A 16861-nucleotide genomic window follows, 5' to 3' on the forward strand; every position below is an offset into this window, starting at 1 on the left:
TCAATAGTAGGAAACAAATAAAGACAAAAATCTATGAAATACAAAACAGACAAATAGAGAAAATCAACAAATGCAAAATTGTTTCTCTGAAAATACAAATAATGTTTGAATCTAGGAATTGAGTACATACATAGATATTAACTACATAGTTCTTTAACTTATATTCACGTTTGAAATTTTTCAAATTAAAAATTTCAGGAAAAAATGACAATTTATAAATGTTGGCTCTGACAGTAACTGACCAGTTATAATAATTGTTTGTACCTTTATATATTTATTTCCTAAAATTCAATATAAATTTTATAACATGTGACATTAAAAACATGCTATCTGGGGCCGGCCTGGTAGTGCAGGGTCAAGTGCGCACATTCCACTTCGGCGGCCTGGGGTTCGCTGGTTCGGATCCTGGGTGCGGACGTGGCACCAGTTGGCAAGCTAGGCTGTGGTAGGTGTCCCACATATAAAGTAGAAGAAGACGGGCATGGATGTTAGCTCAGGCCTTGTCTTCCTCAGCAAAAAGAGGAGGATTGGCAGCAGATGTTAACTCAGGGCTAATCTTCCTCAAAAAAAATAAAACATGCTATTTCAAACATAACATGATACATAAAGAGTAAGTACTCTAGGACCAAGAATAAAGTTCTAAAGATTCTGACATCAAGGGTTTCCCAAGGAAAAAGGTTTAGCCAGATTGTTATCAACCTTACAGTGCACAGAACCCCCAATACACACACACACACACACAGAGTGGACAATCAGCTGTTTAGAATCTGTGGTAGGCAGAATAATGGTCCCCTCAAACATGTCCACGTCATAATTCCCAGAATCTATGAATATATTAACTTCCATGGCAAAAGGGACTTTGCAGAGGTAATTAAATTAAGGACCTTGTGGTGGGGGGTTATCCTAGATTATCTGGGTGAACCCAATCTAATCACATGTGTCCTTAAGAGCAAAGAATCTCTCCTTACTGTGGTCAGAGGGAGATGTGACTACAGAGCAAAAATTAGAGAGAGACAACATTGCTGACTTTGAAGACAGAGGAAAGGAGCCCAAAGTAAAAGAATTTATGTGGCCTCTAGAAGTGGCAAAAAGTCAAGGAAATAAGCTCTGTCCTAGAGGCTCCTGAAAGGAATGCAGTCCTACTGATATCTTAATTTTAGCCCAGTGAGATTCCTGTTAGACTGCTAACCTACAGATGTGTAAGGTAAGTCTGTGTTGCTTTAAGTCACTACGCTTGTGGTAATTTGTTAGAAAAACAATAGGAAACTAAATAAAACCCCACTCTTATGTATGAGTAGGCAGTCAACGACTATCGGACATTTAAGGAAATCCCACAGTAAGCAAAAAGAGGCCCAAATTAACAAAATGATAAATGCAGCTTGGGAGAAATTAAATCTTGCAGTTAGAAAAAAATTTCAAAACAAAAAGGATGTCTTGAAAATGAAAAACAAAATAGCAAGAAGACAAGCTCAATGGAAGGGCTGAAGGAAAACTGAAGAAATCTCAAGAAAGGAGAGGAATGAGACAATGAAATAGAAAATAGGAGAGAAAGGAAAAGAAAATTAGAGGACTGGCCCAAGAGATTGAAAATCTGAACAAGAAGAGAACAAAAAGAAAAACAAAAAAGGGGAAGAAATCAAATATATCAAGAGAATTTCAGAGAACTACAAGGCACGAGTTTCCAGACTGAAAGAGTCCATCAAGTGAGTAAGATAAGACATGAATGAAAACAGACCGTCCCAAACCAAGACATGTCAGCCCAGAATTTCCTAACACTGGTGGCACAGAAAAGACTCTGAAAGCTTCTGAGAGAAAAATCAGATGTCATTCAGAGCATCAAGAATTAGAGTGGGATCAGACGTCTCAACAGCACAAGAATCTGGAAGACAACGGAGCAATGCCTCCAACACTCAGAGAGATGATTCCCAGACTAGAATTCCATACCCAGCCAAGCTACCATTTAAGCACAAGGGCAGAATAAACGCACAGAGACATCCAAGTTTTCAAAATTTACCTCTCAAGAACACTTTCTCTGGAAACCAGTGGAGAATTTCTCCACCCAAATTAGGATATAGACCAAAAAAGAAAACAACATGAGACTTGTAGCACAGGGGATCCAATACAAGACAGAGAAGGAGAACCAGTCAGCAGCCGTACCGCAGATCTAGAGCACAGCACGTCACAAGGCTCTGGCGGTGACTTCCTCAAGAAGATGAATTGTTAAGAATAACGTCTTATTAAGAACTTCTATGAGTGGGTTGAGTGAAGACTTTCATAACAGTGAGAGTCTGGTTGGTAATTACTGACAAATATATAGGAGACTAAGGAAATAAAACAAGAAAGCTGTTATTAATCCTAAAGAAAGTGAAAGTTGTATACAAATTGAAAAGTGATCATAGTATACGATATGGTCCAGCTGTCAATAGCTTTTGCCTTGTTAAAATAGGCAAACACAACATTCATCTAATGAAAATTACGGCATGTCTACTTTGGAAGGATGGAGGGATAAGAAGCGTACACATGTTGGTAGTGGATGGTATGTGCGAGAATGAAGGCTGCATCTACAAGCCAAGGAATGCCAAGGTGTGCCTACAGCCACTCAAAGCTAGGAGAGCGGTATGGGGCAGCTTCTCCCTCAGAGTCTCCAGAAGGAACCAACCCTGCTGACACCTTGATTTCAGACTTTCAGCCTCCAAAACTGTGAGAAAATCAATTTCTGTGTGTTTTAAGCCACCCAGTCTGTGGTGCTTTGTTATGGCTGCCCTAGGAATGAATACTCTGACCTTAAAGAATCTGACCTGCCATCGTTGCCATCTTGTACCCTCCCTCTTCCTGCCACTGCCTGAACATGCAGTTACTCCCATTTATTTTATTTATTTTTTGAGGAAGATTAACCCTGAGCTAACATCTGCTGCCAATCCTCCTCTTTTTGCTGAGGAAGACTGGCCCTGAGCTAACATCCGTGCCCATCTTCCTCTACTTTATAATGTGGGACTCCTGCCTCAGCATGGCTTGATAAGCAGTGTGTAGATCCACACCGGGGATCTGCACTGGCGAACCCAAGGCCGCCAAAGCGGAATGTGCAAACTTAACCGCTACACCACTGGGCCAGCCCCTACTCCCATTTATTTTAAAGGGCAATCTCTTAATATTCTGACAATACAACATGCAAAAGGGCAAAGAATTATCTGTGATAAAAAGTTTAAAAAGTGAAAGGCACTTTAACAATGGCAAAAATTGTACTCAAATTGCTAAATCTTGCTGCCCTAATGGTAGAAAAATATGGAAACCAAAATGAGACTAGGATACATGAAACAATATTTTACTTTCTCTTATGGTCTCCTCAGTCAGGTTTATATTTACCCAAGATTCCCACTTTTTAATGCTTTATCAAAATTTTTCTCTTCTACAATATGCCTTTTTTTTTTTTTTGAGAAAGATTAGCCCTGAGCTAACTACTGCCAATCTTCCTCTTTTTGCTGAGGAAGCCTGGCCCTGAGCTAACATCCATGCCCATCTTCCTCTATTTTTTATAAGTGGGATGCCTACCACAGCATGGCTTTTTGCCAAGCAGTGCCGTGTCCACACCCAGGATCCAAACCGGCAAACCCTGGGCCGCCAGGAAGCGGAACGTGCAAACTTAACTGCTGTGCCATTGGGCCAGCCCGCCTTTTAAAGGTTTTGCTGATATTGCCTGTTTAAAGCAGTGAATGAACTGTGGCTGATTTTGTCCTGGGGACCAATAGGAAATAATGTGCTGAAGAATTCATTCCACTCATCCCTGGAAACCTGAAATGCAATCGTTAATCACAGACTTGCACTGTTTCCTAATGAAAAAAAGATGCGTCCTAATATATTTTAGGACCAAGTACTCTAAACATTAGAATTATGGAATAAAGAGGCCACCTCAAAGAGAAGCAGTCCCGTAACTGGTGATGTTCAAGAAGGGGCATATTAAGAAGGGATTCGCTGAAAGGGAATCACGTGTTTATCACAATGTTAGGCAGAGTTCTCAAATTATAAATCACAAGTATTAATAGATTGTGAAATGAACAGAGCAGGTTACAACCAGCATATTTTTAGTGGAATTTAATGGAATGAACTAGAATAGAAAATAATAGAGTGCAAAGCACGACTTAAATACAAGGGCTGATTCGTGCAACTTTTACTTATATATTTACACATGTAGCGTTAAAGTTGTGGGTATATATAGGGTTGTGATGTACACTTTGTTTCTTACTGTGGGTCACAGTCAAAGAGAGTTGAAAACCACTGTTTTAGAGGGTAAATGTGACACCAAACAAGCAGCCCATCGGATACATCCTGCAGGCAGAGAGGAGCCAGGTCCAGGGCCTGCTTCAGTGCATGGAACAGGGTTGAGACCCAGGCTGCCCCGAGCACTTTCCCACACAGGGTCTGGAGCCAGCACTGAGGGAAACTCCCACTGTGAGGTCATCAGGAAGGAACCCAGCACACCAGAGAAGTTCAGAATGTTCAAAGTAGAGGGCAGAAGGTACGGTATGACGGAGGCAGATGTGGGACATCAAATGGGCCCAGGCAGTCAAGTCAGGGGCGAAAAGTAATTTATCACTGTGCAGAAAAACAAGAAAACATCTCTCATGCCCCCTCAAAACCATTTTGTTTGGCTTTGAGGCCAATTACATTCAAGAGAGATAATGAAATAATGCCTATGAACGGCACCCTGTACCGGTAATGTTTATCTTACTTCATGTCCTGGGGTCACAGTTTCATAGAGTACTTTTTAAAAAGTAATTTGGCAGGAAAATGGAAAAAGTCATTTTACGATTATTCTTTGTGAATCACCAAAAATTTGGAGGATGTGCTATCTCATATGTTGCCACAAAACAGAACTAGTGAATAAACTAAATCATGAGCCAAACTTGTTAGCTATCTTCAACATGCCGTGGGCTTTAAGCACTCCCAAGTTTCAGATCTAGAGTTATCTGTCACATTGAAAATAGAAGTTGACCCCACCCCAAAGGCTGAATGTGACCACATTCTCTCCCTCTTCTTGGACCAAGTGACAAGCCACAGTAGAAAAGCAGAGAGCAACAGATTCAAACTGGATTCAGGAATACTTCAAAATCTTTCCCATGACAGCAGCCTCTCCAAAGAAAGCAAAATAGTAAATTCCATGTCATTTTTCAAAATTATGGCCAGAAGTTTAGGGCAGGATGATACTAAGTTAATATAAGGTTGTAGCAATACATGTGGATTTATTCTTATCTCTTCCTTTCCTCAGATTTTTTCTTGTAATAGTGAATTTACTGTACACAAATCACAGAAATGAACTAAAACTGCTCACTACATTGTTACAAGCCCAAATCGCTATCCATGTTTCATCCAGAATCTTTTTCCTTTTCCTTTTTTTTCATTTCAGAAGAAACAGAAAAATTCACTCAAGTTGATGCTTTTCTCCGGGAACGCCACCTGTGCAATGTTTCATTTTTGGCTTCAACTCCAGAAAGTGATTTGAGGACACCCATTGGCTGTAATGCTCTACCAGCATCTTAACTTTTCATTCTTCTGGTTGTTATTCATTTATTTATTGTAGTAGGCCTACTTTAATTAAAGCTGACCTTCCTTGAACTCTCCTTCTACAATTTTCTATCATCAACAGAAACTGTGCATGTTGTACTTGAACGCATATTTTATATTGGCTAAACATTTTTCTTCTGGAGATAACAGTTTTTTTTTAAAGTCACAACACACTACTGCCAAATAGGAAGTAGCTATAAATAATGCTTGAGATGTGAACGTGACATCTCCTCTTGGGTCCACAGGCACTTCAAACCAGGTATATCCCAAACCAAAACCTTTATTAGCGTTTCTAACAGTTTCAAGTGTTAACAGTCTCACTGAAAGTTCCCACCACCCTCTCAGCATCCCATAATGAAATTTCTTTGTCCTCTTTTCTTCAAATACAATGGTCAAGTCTTAAGACATGCTAATTCTTAAACCTTTTTGGAACCTATCATTTCTTTCCACTCTCAGAGCCCCTATTCCAGGCTCTCATCTGGATAAACACAAAAGGTCTAACTGGTCTTCCTAGTTTGACCTTCACAGTCTACTCTCCACATGGGGTCAGAGATTCTTCCAAACACACAAATCTGTCACATGGAGAAACCAGCAGCCATTTTATGTCTCCTGATGAGAGAATAGCCACCACCTACGCTTGTGTCAAAGTGATCAAAACAGAGTTGGATAAAGCCTTGGCATCCAGCTGTCAGTCTGCAGGAAACACTAAGGACGGAGGAACTCACAGGGCTGTACCTTGAACACGCAATCAGCAACATCCAGACTGTGGGAAGCTGCACAGGTCAAAGGGCCCAGTTTCTTCCATAGATAAATTGTAACGAAAATACAGAGATGGAGGGGAAACCACAGATAAAAAAGACTTAAAAGATATTTTAAAAAATGAGCAAAACTAAACTTGTGCCTGGGACGCACACCTGAATGAACTATAAAGAAACACAAGAATGTGATGACTGTGGAAGCCAGGGTATTCTTTGTGGGGACAGAGGGAGCTGTGATTGGGACAGGGCCCGTGGAGGGGCTACTCAGGGTGGTGGCTGGCAAAGTTCTATTTCTTGATCTGTGCTGTGGTTACCAGGGCATTTGCTTTAAAATACTCTACTAGGCTACACATTTCTTCATATAGTGTTCTACTTTTATTTTACAATGCAAAAGTTAAAAAGCCACACACACACAAATCTGACCATGTCACCGCCCTGTTAAAACCCTTCAACAGCCTCCCGATGCTTGTGATAAAAGTCCAAGCTCCTTCACATGGTGGACAAGGCCTTGCAGCACTGGGATCTCTACTCAAAGCCTCAACGCTTGCTAGTCTCCTCCCTACGCTAAATTTTCAGTTCCTCAAAAGCACTCTGCTTTCTTATGTCACAGCCTCTGAACATCAGTTACTTCTGCTCGGAACAATCAAACACACTCTTTCCCTTCAGGCCTCAATAGGGATAGCCCTCTCTGATGCTCCAATGTTGGGCAAAGTACCCTACCCCTCTGTCTTCCCATTACACACTGTGCTTTCCCAATCACAGCATTTATTGTTGGCATTGTCTATTAGTTCATATGTTCCATGTATCAACAACTCCAGCCAAGAAGTATAACTTGTCCTCGAATTTTCATATCCCCAATACCTAGCAAAATGCCTAGGACAGAGTGAGTACACAATAAATTTACATAAAACAAATAGGTGCATGGGGCCGGCCTGGTGGCTCGTGTGCTGTGCTTCGGCAGCCCAGGGTTCACAGGTTCAGATCCTGGGTGCAGACCTTGCACTCCTCTTCAAGCCATGCTGTGGCAGCATTCCACATAAAATGGAGGAAGATTGGCACAGATGTTAGCTCAGCGTCAATCTTCCTCACACACACAAAAAAAGAGCATACATTTATTTGTAAATGAAAAATCGCCTTTGTTGCATCAATTTATATGAACACAAAATATAAGAAAAGTAATAAAGATAACCATAAGAGCTAATATCTTATGCCAGTCACTGTTTCATTAACTCACTTAATCCTCCAAACATTATGAGGCAGGTATTATATTTATCACCAATTTACGGATGAAGAAACTGAGTCATGGAGAAGGCAAGTAACATGTTCCAGGTCACACAGCTCATAAATGGGGTTAGAACACAGGCATTCTGGCTCCATAGTCCTTGCTCTTAGTTCCAATGAAGTATCACCTCCCACCACCTAACATCGCTATCATTCATTTTAAAGACTGAAGCAGGTGGCTTTAAAGTGAATAAAAACAAAATTCTATGGAAGTTACCTGAGAAGGAGCACCCATGAATATTACATACATGTTGAGATGATGGATGCCAAAATTCAAGGGATTAGGGAGGAGAAACTACCAGGTGCAGGAGGAGCACTTCAAAGAGCGGGTAATCCAAGAACCTCTGGTAAACTAGGCATGGAGATGTCAAATCCTGACATACCTCCTCCCAGCCTCCAAGTGGGCCAAAGGTATAATACCAATGCGATTACAGGCTGAAACAGGCAGGTCTTCAGAGTCAAAGTGAGCATCCACAGTGTACAAGGAACTCATTGGATTCAAAGTTGTATACAGATCCAGGACTTCCACTCTTTGTAAGCTTAACCTCTCAGTCAAAATAAGACCATTCATTCATTCAGTATGACTTATAAGTGACTTGGTGGCCTGTACACCATATTTGGCTCTCAGGACACAAAATTAAACATGATGATGGTGCTACCCTCAGTAAGCTTATGTGCCAGTGGGAGAGGCAAACAAATAAACCAAGAATTACAGTGGAGGCCAAACATCTTGTAAGAGTTTTGCTTGGGTTCCTTGGTGTGTCTGAATCACATTGGCCAGGGCAGGGGTACAGGCTGGAGTCCAGGAGGGTTCTACAAAGAAGTTTCTTTGGGGCTGCATCTTGAAGACACACTTCTGATCAGAGAACCAGGTAAGTAACTCTGGTACTACTGCAAACCACTGAGTCCCAAGAAAAATAATAACTATGGGACTTGACAGGGATGAGGAGCTAGAGAAGGTGTTATAGGAGAAGTTAAACTGATCCTAAGTCTGGGTAGTGTTGGAGGAAAAGGAGGAAGAAAAGAGATGAATCAGTCCAGGATCCTTGCAGGTAGAAAGGCCAGCTCAGAGCTGCTCTTTAACTTACTGCCACCAGACTCAGGGCAGAGTTGAAAATGCCAGCACACATGGCCCAAGTGGACCACTGGGGAGATACACGTCAATGCCTGTCACTGAAAAGCTTAAAAGACTAAAATCACAACAGTCTTGGAAAATAAAGACATTAAAAAATCTGTAAGCTCTGGATAGGGACACGTTTTATGGTGACAGGGATGACAGGCTGACGTTATTTTATTTTTTTTTTACCACCTAAAGATACGTTTTCCTGAAGTGCTCACCCACATTCAACAATGACACAAACAGCAGCAAAATGCATTCACAGAGTAGCAAGAGTGAAGACCTGAAGATCAGGGAAGGAGGAGAAAAATGGCTAGGGGTGAAGAGTGTGGCAGCAGCAGTGCAAAAGCCACAGAACAGGTGAAAGTGGAAGAGGGGGAACATGTAAGAATGAACAGAAATGCTCAGGAGGTCCTAAAAATGATCATAATAAATATACACCAAGAGATTTGCCAAGGGTACCTACAAGCCCTTGTAATGATAACAGGGGCAGAGGGCTTTGAAAGTCATCTGTCCACACAGCTGGTGATCTCAACAGAGACAAAGTGAGACAGATAAAGTGGAGAGAAGAAACAGTGACACAAAATGACATGTAAAAACGTGAACTATCCTCTCTCTCCTATATTCCCTATCTCAGCTGGGCATCACTGTGCAGCCATTCATCCAAGACGAAAACCAAGCACCATTCTTTACACCCCCCTTTCCCGTACTATTAAATTTCAGCATGCTTCCAGATCACACAGTAACTTGTTAAAAGGGCAGGTTCTTTGGCCTACTCCAAGAAAGGTGATTCACTGAGTCTGGGTAGGGCCCAGAACTCTAGCTTTTTAAGAATACCTATATGATTTTGATGAAAAAAATCACACCTTGAGAAAGTGTCCCATATCTAATCAATGTCGGCGTAGATTCTCTGTCCTAAAGGTCTCTTAAATCCATTCCTTCTTCTCGGCACCCTCACTGTCTTAGCTGTGGTCTCACTTCCTTCCTAGACTACTATTATAAACTTCTACCTAGCCCCCCTCCTCCTGATTTCTCCCCGCCAAGCCGTCCCACACACAAAGTTTCTAAACCCCAGGCTTATGTGGGATAAGCAATGATCTGGCCCCTGACTCTGTCTCCTCCTGCTGTCCTAAGCCAGCTTGTTGACACTGGAAAGGAAAAGGAAAGAGAGATGAGAGAGACTGTGTTAAGTATGGCTAAGATGTGCTCCTTTCATGGATATGGCAGAAGGAGATGAAGAAGTAAAAAGCCATTCTGACGGTAACTGAGGTAAAGTGAGCTATCCAGCTTTATGGAAGACTCCACAAGCATACTCATGTCATTATTGCTCTCTACTAGTTATAAATCTCTATAGAGCATTAGTAAGAACTTAATGTCCACAAGACCCTACATCTTAAGCGGCGTTAGAACTGAATAGTTATCTCACGTAATAGATAAAGCCAACTTATAAACAATGATTTTTGAAGCATTATTGAAATAGGATACAGGATATATATGTAGCACTTGCCAACTAACATTTTCCCTCAAGACATGGAGCAAGGAATGCACAAAATTTAAAGATCATGCTTGGCAAGTTTTTAATAGAAAAATTTAAGAGCCAGATTGTAAAACTGTGTGGAACTTAATACATTCATGTTCTTTGTTTGTATATATGGGGTGCAGGGCAGTGACTTAGAGCCCCATCAAAAGTAGGGTGAGGATTCCTCTGGCCTTAAGCTCAGCTCCCTCTGGCAATTCCAAAGCCCATGTTGCATTTAAAAAGGCAACAAAGGACATTAAAAGGGTGGGAGGTAGGAGACAGCAAGTCACTTATCATGGAGACAGTTGAGGGCCTCACTCACCATGGAGACAAGCTGAAGGTCTTACTCATCATGGAGATAAGTTGAGGGCTGTACCAATACTGAATCCTAGAGTCAAACAACAAACAGATCCCACAAATAAAACTAACTCTGGATTTCTTTTAATTGTGTATGATGACAGCTGTTATAAAATATCCTAAATTTGTTGTTAGAAAGAAGCATTATTAAAACTATCTTATCCTCACTTGCATTTGAAATAGATGGAGAACCGTTTACTTGTCATGTATTGAAAAATCACATTCCAAATGAGATGCTCAGCTAACCTGCACATCTGACCTCGCCTCTCTCTGAGCAAATCTTCACATGCTTCCTCTTGCCACGGTCATCTGACCTTGATTCTTGCCTAACATCTTCATTTGGAACAATGCTGGCAACAACCTGCTAATTAAATGATGCTCAAGAAGGGAATTCCCAATGGCCAGGTTCCTTGTAGTCATCAATTTTAGCCTTCTATTTCCAAGGATCTGAAATGGGTAAAGGGGGATAATTTTCTTTCAGTTATAGAATGAAAGGAACAGAGAAAAAGACAAGCAGAAAGAGAGAGGGAAGGGAAAGAGCAAAAGGAAGAAAAAACATGAATGAGAAAAAAACCCAGAAATTTGGGGCTGGGTTTTTTGAGAGCCCAGCCGTTGTTTCCTTGAGTCCACTGGATTTGTTTCCTTGAATCCAATGGATTCCAGGTGCATTCTGGGCTAAGCTTGCCAGTCTTTACCACTGTAAGGTCATGAGGAAAACCTGATCTTTTTACTCACAATGCTGTGGCTCCACATGTTGGGGCCCAGCTATATCCTTCCCCACTTTGATCCCCAGCCTTAACATGCAAGGTGGAAAAGTAAAAAGCCTGTGAAACAGCTGTAGGGAATTGCATTTGGAGCATAGCAGGCTTTGCTGAGAGAGACAGGCACCCCCTGTCTCCATTTTGGAATGTACAGGAATGAAACTGATCGGTTCATTTCAATATGCCACAGGCTTTTCTTTCCTTTTCCTTTTTTTCCTCTTTATTTTACTTTATTATTTTATTATATTTTATTTTGCAAATACTTCCTCAGATGTCACTCTCCAGAAGTTTGCAATCTACAGGCAAGGATTTAATACATTCTGTTGTGAATAGAATTACAATTACTTCTCTGTCCAAAAGTTCAACTTTCTTTGTTTCCCTCACCAGTTCTGATTTCCTGTAGCTAACTGGCTCCAAAGCAAGAGTGAAGTAATTTCTTTCCTCTGTGATTTATTTTCTGACGATAAGTAAGCAAAAAATCCTATAAAGAAAGGAGGAAAGAATGATTCGCAAGGAATACTTCTCAAAAACACACCTCCAGAGTGACAGAGTAGGTAAAATGGAGTACTGTGTATCAAGAAAGTTAAGAATAAAGCTACATATTCATAACTATTTCTGTGTAATAATAGTAAACTTTTTAGTAAAACTATGCATCAGGTACACAATGCTAAGAGCTTCACATGCCTTATCTCATTTAATCATTGGAACAAGCTTGCTTGCATGGGAAGAACTGTCCACAATTTAAAGATGAAGAAACTGAGGTTTACAGAGGCTAAGGAACCTGCCAAAGGACACATAGCTAATACAACAGCACAGTCAAGATGCAGGCGCAGCTCTGCCTCTGAAGACCGCTATGCTAGGCCCGTTCCCCAGGGTTTACAACGCTTAGACAAAAGCCTCAAAAAGCCCGTTGCTCAGAAAGGTGCATGGGATAACTACATGCCATCAACGAGAGCTTGAATAACAAATCCTTTCTGTTACAATCCTGTCTGAAGTCTCTTTTAAGTGCATTTATCTCTTCATATTATTAAGTAAAATATAGTCAACTGCATCTTTCTTCAATGTTTCCAATAATCATTGAATGAGTTTTTCATTTTCTTTGAGCTACAGAAGATCACTGTAAGAACTTGCAGAGGAGTGTAATGCCAAGGTCACCAACCCATCTATCCCGAGCTCCAGTGAGCTACACATGTATGGGGAGGCCGCCTGATAGATAAGCAGTCATCTCATTTTTCTACATATACAAAATTCTACTGAAAGATTAAGCTAGACTAGGAAAAAACATGTGGCCTGGGGCTAAGCCATATGTGCGTCCCCTCTACCTCCACCCCAGTTTTAGTGAACCTCACTTTGGAGTTCCTGCATCCAGGGATGCTCCAGTATTCATTCACTCATTCCACAGAAACGTACTTGATGCTGTGCTAAGTGCTGGTTGGATACACACATGAGCGAAACAGACACGGTCCAGCTCTCAGTCTAGTCTGGATAAAAAAACAGCACTGTGCAACTCCTCACACATTCACTGTAAGGCTGTTCATGAGTATCGTGAAGGTTCTTCATGAAAACTCCAGGAGAAATTTCTTTCTGATCCTTGGGTCAAGAGTAGTAGCTTGACAGAGTAACTGATCTGTATTAATCACATGGACATGGTATACTTCCAAATGGACTGAGACTACTTTCTTTGCTATGAAAAAAGCCCAGGCCCACTTGTGGCCGGCTCATGGAAGATGCATTTCAGCAGCTGTCCCATTCCTAGACCAGGTGGTGCCCCCAACCTTTTCTTCCAGTCTTTACTTTCTCAACTAATTCTAATTTGAATCTTGTATTTTACGTTTCCTTAACCTTTTGGGGGAAAGGTATAGTAGAATTAAGTATAAATAAATAAAAATATACATATGTATTATGAAAATTTTAGGAAAGTAGAGTAATATGTGCTGACACCAAAAACTCATCCTAAAAGTTGACTTTTTGGAAATCTTTTAAATCTCTACTAAGAACTGCTTTTGTTATTTTCCTACCTTAAAGTTTAAGCTCTTGAGGAAAAAAAAAAACTGATGAACTTTTAGTTATTTGAGTTCCAATTGTGTTCTTTTATTTTTTCTTAACTATGTAAGGATTCAATGCAGAAAGCAACCATTTATAAATGAGAATACTCCCGTGTGCCAACTGGTATACAGGGAAACTGCTCTAGTGACTAGGTGATGTTATATAAAAAATGAATACACTTTAAGTGCAATAAAATGCATTTGCTATTGTTACGAGCCCTAGATTGATGCTCTCAGCTCATTAAACCTTCTTAAAGTGGTTGTATATTAGGTTCTAATCAAGCTTTTATACACCAGAGAGCCAACTGCAACCCAAATCCTAGCTCATTTGGAAAATGAGCTCCATAGGGGAAAAAAGGCTTAATTCAAAGGTCAAAAACACTATTGGTGATGTTAAAAATAATTTACCATTTTATACATATAGATTAAAAAACATCTTTTTAAATTTGATTTTTAGAACTAAGTTACGAAAGAAGCTTAAATGACTCTGTTACTTTTACTGTCATGAAGAATGTATGAGCATTAACAGAAAGGAGAAGAACAAAGGAGAGAGGGCTTCTGAGAGAGGATGCGGCATTTCTGCAAAGGCAGATACAGCACATAGAGATGTCTCATCTGTCTGTGGTACCCAACCGTCTAGGCACTAGGAAACACACAATTACAACGCAAAAAGCAGAAAGGAGCTTTGCATGTCACTGTTTTTCAATCACCACCATCAACATTATCTATCACATCCCCTTTCTACTTTGTAGTATGTTTTATCAGACAGACACATTACAAGATCAGTAGAATTAGATAATATTTTCAAATTAACTTTTCTTTTACAACGGCTCAAGATTCTTAAATAAGTGAACCTATAGATGTGATCTTTTAGTTATTTGTTTATAAAGTACTCAAATGAAATGAACCACATTAATAAATTTGTATGCATCTATATCTCAGAGTACATCTTTTTAACACCAGACAAAAGGCACATCACTTTTACTTTCCCCTAAGGATTCTCCACTGGTGTTATCATCAGATTCTTGAATGCATAAAAAAGGGCCCAGGGAGCGTCACTGAAAGTTTGGAACAAAGACGAAAGTAAAATTTTACGAGTTAAACAGATGTTCTACTTTTCAGAACAATTTGAACAAAGATGAGTAAAACCTCCAAATAAATTCCAAACAAATACTATTTCCTTAGAGCCTACATATACGAAATTATAAAGCAGAGTTAAAGTACTAGGTAAGTAGTAATGGTAACTATCATTATTCTTACTTATTGAAGACTGACTGTGTAACAGGAACTGTGCTAAGCACTTTACATAATCTCATGGGATCCTCCTAACAACCCCATGTGGTAGATCCTGCTGTGATTGCCTCTTTACACTTCAAGATGCTAAGGCTCAGACAAGTTAAGTAAATTAGCCTGAAGTAACACAGATGAACAGTGGGGAGGAGGGAGTCAAATCCACACAGTGTGACTCCAGAGGTGGCGCTTTTCTAGTGCACCAGAGAGGAGCATGATACAAACCTTTAAGTTAGTCATAAACAAAAACTAATGAAACTCCTCGTTAAGCAATCCTTACACTCATTTCTGAGCTGAGGACATATCTCTAGCTGAGGTCTCAAACATCCAATGTTTGCACCCCTTACCCCAGGTGCAAATTATAAAATTACTGGGCTATTTCATCTTTGAATTCCCAGCACAGTGCATGACACACAATAGATGCTCAATAAATGTTTGTTGATTGAATAAGTGAATGAACACAATCTAGTCATTGGTTTTCAAAAGAGTAGAAATACTCTTCAAGGAAAATAGCAAATGTATCAGTCTAATGAAGCCACTAAGGGGAGCTTTTTTTTAAAAATTCCATCATATTAATTATTGACCTCTTTTGTAAATAAAAGTTAGTCTTTTTTTTCCTCTGAAACCAAATATAGGTGAACTATATCCTAAGACAATGACAACACCCACAATATACTTCCTTGTGCGTAGTGGGGACATACAATTTAGCTAATTTAAACAGAGATGGTTGAACTATAATGACATTTAACAGTATTTTAAGTTGTCAAAAAGTGATTATGTTCAACTACAAATCTAAATGAAAATTAAGAGTCTAGGAGTTGGGTGTGGTAGCTTTTAAAAAGCTAAAATTTCCATAAAATCATTAAAAAGCACAGCCCAGAAACAGTACTTGCCAAGACAAAATGTTCTAGAAGCTCAACTTTTTATGCTGGGATCAATTCTGGAACTAGAAACCAGATGTAAAGGTAAACTCTTAATTTCTGACCTTCAACCTTCTAGAAGGTCAAGAGAAAGAAGTTACTGTTCAGCTCTATGATGTCACAAACTGGCTTTTGGGTTACTGGATAATGACATAGAGTTATACCTATTTTCACCAATATTGCCATGAATAAAGCACTAGTCCTCCCATAAATTTATAAACATCTCCAATAACCAGTAAATATAAACTTGTAGAAACTATATGAAAATTAATCATTTTTATTTGAAGTTATTTATTTTCCTTCTTTTATTATAGGAGTCTAATTCTCTCTAATGACAGCATTATTCAAGTTGGTATTTATATGCCTGAATGTTTTATACTGTAACAATACAATTATACTAGTCCTATGCAATTCTCTTAATGTCATTGTATTTGCGCTTAAAAAATCTTCTTGAAAAAATGGTACTTCACAGTCAGCAACTCTTTTATGAGGTGAAATAGATGGCTTTTTACAGTAACTATCACTCTGGAACATTTTCATCAGTGTCTTAACCTGTCAAATTTCACTTATCTACCTAAAACAGAAAGGACTTTAAAAGAAAAAGTACTCTTATAGACAACAAAGATTTTTTTCTAAATAAAGTAAATATGGTTGCCATTTTTAACCAGTTGCACAATGTCAAATGAGCAATTGTAACACTTGATAAGAGAGTCTAGTAGTTTAAATATCAAAGAAATTTTCCATCCATCTTTTCTTTCTTAGTGTCAGGAATAAAATAAGATCAATTAGAGTCAGTCAGAAACTACTGCATACATGTTTCGGCTTTGAAACAAACAAAATAAAAAGGCTTTTTTCAGCCTAAAATATTGTAAGCTTCAAAATGGTTATACATACCTAACAACAAGCCTTAAAAATCAGCTCCGATATGGACTCAATGTCAACTTTTTCATAAAGAAATTCCAGAAAATCCTTCAAACTCTATAAGCAAACAGTATTCTTTACCATATCAGCAGAAATTTAGGAAGAATTAAATTTCTTTACCATATTGGCAGAATTCAGGAAGCTTATAAACTACCATTCTTCACCCCCATGATATGTGACATGTAATTCATGCAAGATGTGATTCGTCATAGCATTAAATGCATTCACTGATTTTTCTAAGCATTTAAAAATGAGTTCCCTCTAGCCCTATGACATGTAGCAGCATACGTAATTTTAAAAGGATATTTCATATAGTTTGTAATTGTTTTTAGT

The 16861-nt window shown here is 39.3% G+C and overlaps 1 protein-coding gene across 5 annotated transcripts in view; it reads right to left on the reverse strand.

Moving 5' to 3' along the window:
* The window catches only part of DSE (dermatan sulfate epimerase), a 71424-nt gene that overhangs the window by 28325 nt on the left and 26238 nt on the right, over nucleotides 1–16861 (reverse strand). The gene's annotated exons all lie outside the window — the stretch shown is intronic.

This window comes from Equus quagga, chromosome 11, assembly GCF_021613505.1.
Source record: "Equus quagga isolate Etosha38 chromosome 11, UCLA_HA_Equagga_1.0, whole genome shotgun sequence".
In the NCBI taxonomy this organism is placed as follows: Eukaryota; Metazoa; Chordata; class Mammalia; order Perissodactyla; family Equidae; genus Equus; species Equus quagga.